This window comes from Sus scrofa, chromosome 1 (genome assembly GCF_054392235.1).
Source record: "Sus scrofa isolate SSC_HxYL_T2T_F1_AM1 chromosome 1, Sscrofa_HxYL_maternal_Yorkshire_Landrace_v2.0, whole genome shotgun sequence".
Classification (NCBI taxonomy): Eukaryota; Metazoa; Chordata; class Mammalia; order Artiodactyla; family Suidae; genus Sus; species Sus scrofa.
The window spans coordinates 269,377,394-269,387,853 of record NC_139383.1 but is presented as its reverse complement, the minus strand read 5'-3'; positions in this window follow the sequence as shown (position 1 = coordinate 269,387,853).

The window sequence follows — 10,460 nt, the reverse complement described above, 5'->3', positions numbered from 1 at the left end:
AGTAACAGAAGAAACTTGCTGCAGGGCATAAGAGAATTCTGTGGACTCTCTTTGTAATTTTTCTGTAATTCTAAAACTCTTCTAAAAAATAAAGCTTATCTTTAAAGTACAAAATTGGAAGGTTATTTTAAAAGCCCAAACCAGGATATGCTGGTTAACTGCAGATCCTTTTCTCATTACAAACCGTAATCCCTTTTAAATATCCTGTCTAATCTATCTGCTTTGAGACCATTGGGTGGCAGGGGTCTCTACAGGTTAATTAAGCTGTTGTTATGTGTGTGTGTTTTAAGCATTTGCATTGCATGCTATGCACTCTTCTTATTTTTTTAAAATTCTTTTTGGCCATTTCAACCTTTGCCCCCATTTTACCATTACAAAGTGCTAGTTAAATGGGAAAATTCCAATTCTGGACCCTTTATTATTAGGTAGACCTGGTATTGTATAATCTTTATCACTGTGCAGTCATCAGCTAATTAATCTGTGTAGTGTTCCTCAGACATGACTATTCCATTCACTATATATATAGTGCAGAAAACTACCAGCAGAGTGACTTTTTTGACACTTCTCTGTAAGTTCATTAGGATGTTAACTAACTTCTTAATCCAAAAGTTCTAACATAGACAAAAGAGGATGTTAGACTTAGAGGGATACTTAAAAATATTTTAGGTCATCTCCTTTAAACATTTACAGTTTCTCCCTCAATATATTTGATGGGTCATTCGAGGCTCTCCTGGAATAGTTCCAGTGCTGAAGAACTCACTGCCTCATAAGGTAGCTCTAGAGAGGGATCACTAGAAATGATAAGTATAGAATTAGAGCTTGCTGCCACGATAATTACCGCTGCTACATGAGAGCACTTCTTGGTAGTAACCTGCAATACGCTTTCCTATTACTTTAGTACTTTGGATCTAGTTCAGAGCAACACAAAGTAAATATACTTTTGAGGTATCTGGAGGTTGCAAAAGGACAGTGGTCTATAAAGAAGGTGGCGAGACTCTAACCCCACTTCTGGAGTAATTAGAAAATAATTTTCAAAAATAACATAATTTAAATCACTGATGAAAGAACAAAACCAAGAAATATTAATACAAAAGAATAATCATATATATGTTTCTAAATTACTAAATTTAAAGACATTATTTGTAGTCTTTATAATCTCTAAGGAATGACACACTCAAAACATGTAACCGTTACTTGATTGCCTCCTTCTAAAGATGGAAAGTCATTCAGGACACAGGAAAAGAGGCTTAAGTTTTGTGATAGACCTTTTGTTTTCATTAGATTTTTTAAATTGGTTCATTTAAAAATTAATTTGGGATTTACACATTACAGCTATAATAGGTAAATGTTTGGAAATGTGCACACTTATGAAGAAGAGAGAAAAATCTGCATGATTCAAAATCTTGGCTACTGATCATATTTTAATAATTTCCATTTGATTCCTCTAGATATGTTTTAGGTGACTTAGGTCACATTATATATACTAATTTTATACTAATTTATTGGCTTAACATCCATCTCATGTACATGCATTTTTAATCACAAAATCATTATGAATATTTTAATGGGTAACTGGTATTTCAAAAGAATGTGTCACAGATAAATAAATATTCATTATTGATAGAATTGGCTCCATAATGTTTTACCCTGTGTTTGGTATTATGCCCTTAGGGTGAATTCCAGGAATGTACCTCTGGAGTCAAAATGTTTAGGCATTTTTAGGATGGTTAATGCATTTGCAAAATTGATGACACCTGTTTATAACAAGGGTTATAAACATTTTTTAAGGAGATGCTCATGGATGAATACTCTTTAGTAAAGCAGTAATATTTTATCTGAATTTAATGACTGTTTTCCAAGTGCATTCCATACTATAAGCCTGGGGGAGGAGAAGGAAAGGGGAAAAAGAGAATGTACACATTTTTGTGCTTATGTTTCTGGTGTTTTTTGAATACGTAGGTTTTTTTTTGTTTGTTTGTTTGTTTTTGCTTTTTAGGGCCATACCGATGGCATTTGGAAGTTCCCAGGCTAGGGGTCAAATTAGAGTTGCAGCTGCCAGCCTGTACTACAGCCATAATGTCGCAGGATCCAAGCCACATCTGTGAACTATACCACAGCTCACTGCAATACTGGATCCTTAACCCACTGTGCGAGGCCAGGGATCGAGCCCACATCTTCATAGACTAGTCGGGTTCATTACTGCTGACCTACATTACTGTACAAATATCTATGATGCAATTCAAGATATGAATATCCAATGAAACCAGAAAATCTCAAAAACTTGTATATGCATGTATGATATGTGGGAACATTTTCAAGACTCTAAAAATTTAAGAAGTAGTAAATATTTCTTACTATTTATTTGTTTAAGGTTTTTAAAAGGAAGGCTGGTTCTATTTTTAAACAAACACCTTTTGGAAACTTTCAAGCATTATATATACTATGTATTGCAAGTAGGAAATATATCTTTCTGAGAATACTGCACACTGATCTTATTGTGATTGACTTCATAGTTAAGTTTGAAATTTTATATTTTTCCAAAGAAAGATGAAAAATTGCTAATTTTGGTAAAGGGCCGTAAAGATCTTCCGGCACATAAAAGGAAAAACAGACCCGTGGTTTCACATACTAGTTATTTACTTACATTCTGAACCTGTATCTTTATCTACAAAAAGAAGGAAAAATAACACTTGTTTCTAATAGATATTCTAAAGGTAGAAATAGATAATTCAGTTAAAACCTATAATATAATATACATTTACGAATCTTCCAGTCAAGTCTTTCTCTTTTTCTCAAATGAAGTGCTGAAACATTTGAATATGGCCAAAGGTCTACCTTGGAGATACTGCAGGTTTGGTTCCTGACCACTGAATAGAGTATATTAATAAAGTAAGCATTATAAACTTGTTTCCCAGTGCACATAAAAGTCATGTTTATACTGTACTTCAGTCTATTAAGTGTGCAATAGTGTTATATATATTAAAAAAGTGCATGCCTTCATTAAAAATGCTTTATTACTAAAAAAAATGCTAATGATCATTTGAGCCTCCAGTTAAGCCATAATATTTTTTGCTGATGGAAGGTCTTGCCTCAATATTGGCAGATGCTGACTGATCAGGGTAGTGGTTGCTAAAGGGTAGGGTAGTTGTGGCAATTTCTTAAATTAAGACAGCAATGAATTTTACCACATTAATTGACTCTTACTTTCACAAATGATTGCAGTACACAATGCTATCTGAGAGCATTTTTACCCATTGTAGAACTTCTTTCCAAATTGGAGTCAATCCTCTAGAACCCTATTCCTGCACTATCAACTAAAATTATGTAATATTTCAAATCCATTGTCTTTCAACAGTCTTCACAGCATTGTCACCAGGGAGAGACTGCATCTCAAGAACCACTTTCTCTGCTCATCCATAAGAAGGAACTCTTTATTCGTCGAAGTTTTATCAAGAGATGGCGGCAACTCAGTCACATCTTGAGACTCTACTTCTAATTCTACTTCTACCACTATTTCCACCACATCTGCAGTTACTTCCTCCACCTCAAAGTCATCCATGAGGGCTGCAATCAATGTCTTCCAAACTCCTGTTCATGTTGACAATTTTGCTCTTCCCATAAATTGTAGTCTTAAAGGTCATCTAGAATGGTGAGTCCATTACAGAAGGTTATCAATTGACCTTACCCAGGTTCATTGGAGAAATATCTATGGCAGCTTTAGCCTTACGAAATTTATTTTTTAAATAATAGACTTCAACATTTAAATTATTCCTTGATCCATAAACTGAAGAATGAATGTTGTGTTAGGAGGCATGAAAATAACATTAATCTTATTGTACATATCAATCAGGGCTGTTGGATGACTAGATGCATTTTCAGTGAATCTAGGATCTCAAAGGATCTCTTTTTCTGAGCATAGCTCTCAACAGTGGGCTTAAAATATCCAGTAAATCATGTTGTAACCATATATGCTTTCAGGCTTTGATGTTCCATTTCTAGAATGTAAACAGAGTAGATTAGGCATACTTCCTAGGAGTCCTAGGACTTTTAGAATGGTTAATGAGCACTGGCTTCACCTTCAAGCCACCAGCTGCTTTAGCCCCTAACAAGAGAGTTAGACTGTCCTTTGAAACTTGGAAACCAGGCATTGGCTTCTCCTCTGTAGCTATGGTAAGTGTAGATGGCATTTTTTTCCAATATAAGGCTGTTTCATCTACATTGAAAATCTATTTTCAGCTTGGCCACCTTCATTCACTATCTGAGCTAAATACTCTGGATAACTTGCTGCAGCTCCTGCATTAGCACTTTCTGCTTCACCTTCCACTTTGATGTCATGAAGTTGGCATCTTTACTCAAGCTTCATGAGCCAGCCTCTGCTGGATTCAAGCTTTTGTTCTGAAGCTTGGCCGAGCCGGAAAAAGCGGGAAAAGATCTCAGACGGTCTTTCTGAGTCGGGCTGCCCTGGGGAGGAGCCTCTTGGGTTTCCAGCGGTCCTGCTACCCACCCAAGCCCCCAGGGGGTGCCCCACTCCCGTGGAATAGCGGCTCAGCACTACCAGCCCCCTGGAAGAGCCCCTGCAGCCCAGAAAAGCTGCAACAAGCTCGGCCAGACTGTGAAAAGATCCGCCTACATTCTCAGGCTGGCCTTCTGAGTTGGGCTGCCTTAGGGAAGAGCCTCTTAGGTTCTCAGTGACCCAGATAGCTGCTCCAGCCCCCAGGGGGTGATGCACTCCTGAGGAGCTGCTGCCCACACCGCCAACCCCCTGCAAGAACCCCACAGCCTAAAAACACCAGAGCAAGCTCTGCATGACCAAGTGAAATCTGCTACCATCGCGGTGTGGACCTCCCAGTCCTGTCTGCCCTCAGGAAGCTCTCCTTTGCTTCAAAGAAACACTGTTAGCCCCATCAACACTCCAGAAAAGCCACACTGCCTCAAAAAAGACTGACCAACAACGCCAGCCCTCAGGAAATATTCCACGGCACTGACAAGGAAAACACTGCCCGATAACGGAGAGTACAACTCCCTCAGGAGAAAGAAAACAACAAGCAAGATGAAGAAGCTGAGAAACCACCCCCAGTCAAACCAACAGGAGAACTCACCTAAAACACTCAACAATGAAACAGATCTCTGCAGTCAGACAGACCTGGAGTTCAAAAGAGAAATAGTTAAAATACTGAAGGAATTAAGAGAAGATATGAACAGTAATGCAGATACCCTCAGAAAGGAGCTAGAAAATATAAGGAGGAGCCAAGAAAAACTAGAACATTCATTTGCAGAGATGCAAACTGAACTAGGGGCAGTAAAAACCAGAATGAATAATGCAGAAGAACAAATCAGTGATATGGAAGACAGAATAATGGAAATCACTCAATCTGGTCAACAGACAGAAAACCGAATCAAAAAACTGGAAAGCAATATAAGAGACCTATGGGATAATATAAAGCGGGCCAATCTACGCATAATAGGAATTCCAGAAGGAGTAGAAAAAGATAAGGGGATGGAAAATATATTTGAAGAAATTATCGATGGAAACTTCCCAAGTCTAAAGGATACTGGGTTCAAGATACAAGAAGCACAGAGGGTCCCAAACAAACTGAACCCAAACAGACCCACACCAAGACACATCATAATAAAAATGGCAAAAGTCAGTGATAAAGAGAGGATCCTCAAGGCAACAAGAGAAAAACAGAATGTTACCTACAAGGGAACCCCCATAAGAATATCAGCTGATTTCTCTACAGAAACACTACAGGCCAGGAGGGAATGGCAAGAGATATTTAAAGTGCTCAAAGGAAAAAATATGCAACCTAGAATACTCTATCCAGCAAGAATATTATTTAAAATAGAAGGGGAAATAAAAATTTTTTCCAACAAACAAAAACTTAAAGAATACAGCAACACAAAATCCAGGTTAAAGGAGATATTGAAAGGGCTTCTCTAAACCAAAAAGAAAGGTAGGAAAGGGAAGAAAAAAGAAAAGAAGAAAAAAAAGAAGAAGAGGAAGAACTAGGACTGAGGAAACTGCAATCAGAGAGCAGTCACTCAAATAAGCCAGCATACAGACTTAATCATGCACATGCTTCAAACAAAATAAAATTAAAAAGAAAAAAATAAAAAAGAGTCATCAAAACCATAAAATGTGGGCAAGGGATGTTAGGAAGTAAATAACCCTTTTTGTTTGTTTGTTTGTATGTCTCTCTGCTTAATTTTAATATAGTAATGAAGTGTTTGAACTTACAGGACCATCAGGCTAAAACACACAATTATGGGAAGGGGTTAGCATACTTAAAAAACAGGGCAACCACAAGCCAAAACCAAATATTGCATTTGCAAAAAATGAAAAAAAAATACACTCAAGCAGATAACAACAGGAGACCATCCAACCAAAAAAAAAAAAAAAAGTAAGGAAGAATGGAGAACCATAGAATCAACTGGAACACGAGGTTCAAATGGCAATAAATAATCATCTATCAATTATCACCTTAAATGTCAATGGACTGAATGCCCCAATCAAAAGACACAGAATGGCTGAGTGGATAAAAAGGCAAAAACCTTCAATATGCTGCCTACAAGAAACTCACCTTAGGACAAAAGATACATATAGATTGAAAGTGAAAGGGTGGGGAAAAATATTTCACGCCAATAGACATGACAGAAAAGCAGGAGTCGCAACGCTCATATCAGACAAAATAGACTTTAAAACAAAAGACATAAAGAAAGACAAAGAAGGACACTATTTAATGATTAAGGGATCCATCCAAGGAGAGGATGTTACTATCATCAACATATATGCCCCAAATATAGGGGCACCCAGATACATACAACAAATATTAACAGACATAAAGGGAGATATTGATGAGAATACAATCATAGTAGGAGACCTAAATACCCCCCTCACATCAATGGACAGATCCTCTAGACAGAAAACCAATAAAGCAACAGAGATCCTAAAGGAAACAATAGAAAAGTTAGACTTCATTGATATCTTCAGGACACTACATCCAAAAAAAGCAGAATACACATTCTTCTCAAATGCTCATGGAACATTCTCAAGAATCGACCACATATTGGGACACAAAGCGAATCTCAATAAATTTAGGAGCGTAGAAATTATCTCAAGTATCTTCTCTGACCACAATGCCATGAAATTAGAAATCAACCATGGGAAAAGCAAAGAGAAAAAACCTACTACATGGAGACTAAACAACATGCTGCTAAAAAACCAATGAGTCAATGAGGAAATCAAGAAGGAAATTAAAAACTACCTTGAAACAAATGATAATGAAGACACAACCTCTCAAAATCTATGGGATGCTGCAAAAGCAGTGCTCAGAGGGAAATTCATAGCAATACAGGCCTTTCTCAAAAAAGAAGAAAGATCCCAAATTGACAACTTAACCCTTCACCTAAATGAATTAGAAAAAGAAGAACAAAAAAGTCCTAAAGTCAGCAGAAGGAAGGAAATTATAAAAATCAAAGAAGAAATCAATAAAATAGAGACTCAAAAAACAATAGAAAAAAATTAACGAAACCAAGAGCTGGTTCTTTGAAAAGGTGAACAAAATTGACAAACCCCTGGCCAGACTCACTAAAAAGAGGAGAGACAGAACCCAAATAACCAAAATTATAAATGAAAAAGGAGAAATCACAACGGATACAGCAGAAATACAAAAAACCATAAGAGAATACTATGAACAACTATACTTCAACAAGTTTAACAATCTGGAAGAAATGGACAATTTTCTAGAATCTTACAGCCTGCCAAAATTGAATCAAGCAGAACCAGACCAACTGAACAGACCAATCACTAGAAATGAAATTGAAGAGGTCATAAAATCACTCCCTACAAATAAAAGTCCAGGACCAGATGGCTTCACAGGTGAATTTTATCAAACATATAAAGAGGAATTGGTGCCCATCCTCCTGAAACTCTTTCAAAAGGTTGAAGAAGAAGGAATACTCCCAAAGACATTCTATGATGCCACCATCACCCTCATTCCAAAACCAGACAGAGATACCACCAAAAAAGAAAACTATCGGTCAGTATCTTTGATGAATATAGATGCAAAAATTCTCAACAAAATCTTAGCCAACCGAATCCAACAACATACCAAAAAAATTATACACCATGACCAGGTTGGGTTCATCCCAGGTTCACAAGGATGGTTCAACATACGCAAATCAATCAGCATCATACACCACATAAACAAATAAAAAAAAGTCAAAAATCAAGCTTTTGTTCTGCAGCTTCCTCACTTCTCTCAGCCTTCATAGAACTGAAGAGAGGGCTTTGGTTTAAGAGAATGTTGTGGCTGGTCTGATCTTCTATCCAGACCACTAAAGCTTTCTATATGTCAAAATAAGGCTGGTTTGCTTTCTTGTCATTCATGTATTCCTTAAAGGACCTTTCCATTGAACTCACCCCTTAACTGTGAAACAAGTGGCCTAGATTTGGGGGTCTATCACATTTTTCGGCATGCCATTTTCACTGAGCTTAATAATTTATAGGTTCTGATTTAAGTGAAGAATGTATACGTCTTCCTTTCATTTGAACACTTAGAGGTCACTGTAGGGTTATTAACTGGCCTAATCGCAACACTGTTGTGTCTCAGGGAATAGGGAGGCCTGAGGAGAAGGAGAGAAATGGCCAAATGGCCAATGAGTAGAAAAGTCAGAGCACACACTACATTTATTGACTAAAGTGTTTCATGGTTCTCAAAACAATTACAATGGCAACATCAAAGATCACTGATCACAGATTACCATAACACAGAAAATACAACGAAAAACTTGGAAATACTGCAAGAATTACCAAAATGGGATGCAGAGACCTGAAGTGAGAAAATGCTGTTGGAAAAATGGTGCCAGGAGTTCTCATCATGGCTCAGTGGTAACAAACCAGACTAGTACCTAAGAGGATGCAGGTTTGATCCCTGGCCTTGCTCAGTGGGTTAAGGATCTGGTGTTGCTGTGAGCTGTGGTGTAGGTCACAGATGTGGCTTGGATCTGGCATTGCTGTGGCTGTAGCGTAGGCCAGGAGCTACAGCTCCGATTCAACCCCTAGCCTGGGAACTTCCATATGCTATGGGTATGGCACTAAAAAGACAATAAATAAATAAATAAATAAATAAATAAATAAATAAATAAAAAAGCCAATAGGCTTTCTCAATGCAGGGTTGCCACACACCTTCAATTTGTAAAAAACACAAGATACACAAAGTGCAATAAATCGAAGCACACTAAAACAAGGTATGCTTTTACTTGCCACCCTTATATATTGTCTATTTATTGAAAAGTGTAGCCAAGATTCCCCACCCCCTTTTCTTCTTGGACATGGCTTCCAGGCCCCTCCCTGTATATCTCAGTTTATCAACTCTCCCATTTCTTTGTTATTTGTGACAAAAAAAAATTAAACCTAAAACATCCTCAGTATCTTGAAACTGTTGCATCGTTTTTCTAAACCTATTTCTATTTCTCCTCTTCAGTGTTATCAGCTTGAAAACATAATCTATGAGAGTGATGTATGTCACAGTTAAATACAGTTCTCTCTTATTCAAAAACTCACTTTGCCAACTGTCAGGGCATATGCATCTCTAAAGTCTTTATTGTACTTCCTGCCACGATCCGTCCGTCTTACTCATAAAAAGCTTTCATTAGCCACCCTTAGGTAGAGTCACTAAAATAATTTCCACCAGCCAGCACATCTTCTCCTCTATCTAGAATCTCATCTACTATCGCATTGCTGATGCCCTTGGACCAGTTAAAGATTTCTCTGGTTTTATGAGAATTAATTGCTTTGACATTAATTGGATTGGATCATCTCCTGATCTTTACCTCCTGGGATAAATGAGACCAATATGTTCTCTACTCCCCTGACTCTTATTTATTAATGAGTAGATAGAAGCTAAAGATGACAGGAAGTCCAAGTGCTGTGCTTTGCTCTGTGATACTCTGATGAATCCCCTAAATGGACCTGGCACATTAGGATGTCATCAGAACCAACTGTTCCTTTCCCATTGGAAGTAGGTTGCTTTAGCAGATAATGTCTCATACCTAGGTTCTTGCTTGGGCTTCATTATATGTAAACTTTCTCCAAGAAAACATACCAGTTTGAGAGCAGAAAAAAAAAAAGAAGTAACACCTGCTCAGTCTTGTGATTAATAACTTGTGTGTGTGTGAAGATGGTACAATTTGCTTTTTAAACTTGACTGTGGGTTTCTTAATGGAGCTAAGAGAGCAATGATTTGATGTCACATTTTTCTTTCTGGGAGAGGGTAGTAAAATGGATCGGGAAATGTCTCCCCACCCCTTTGAAAAACCTGGAGAGGAAGGCATCTTCCCTCTGTTGTCCATACCCAACTATCAGAGAAAAGAGGTCTATTGAAATATCAGATAAATTCATTGAAAAAAAGACTCCTGTTTTGATCAGAGGAATGACTGTCTGGAGGATATGAGTATTT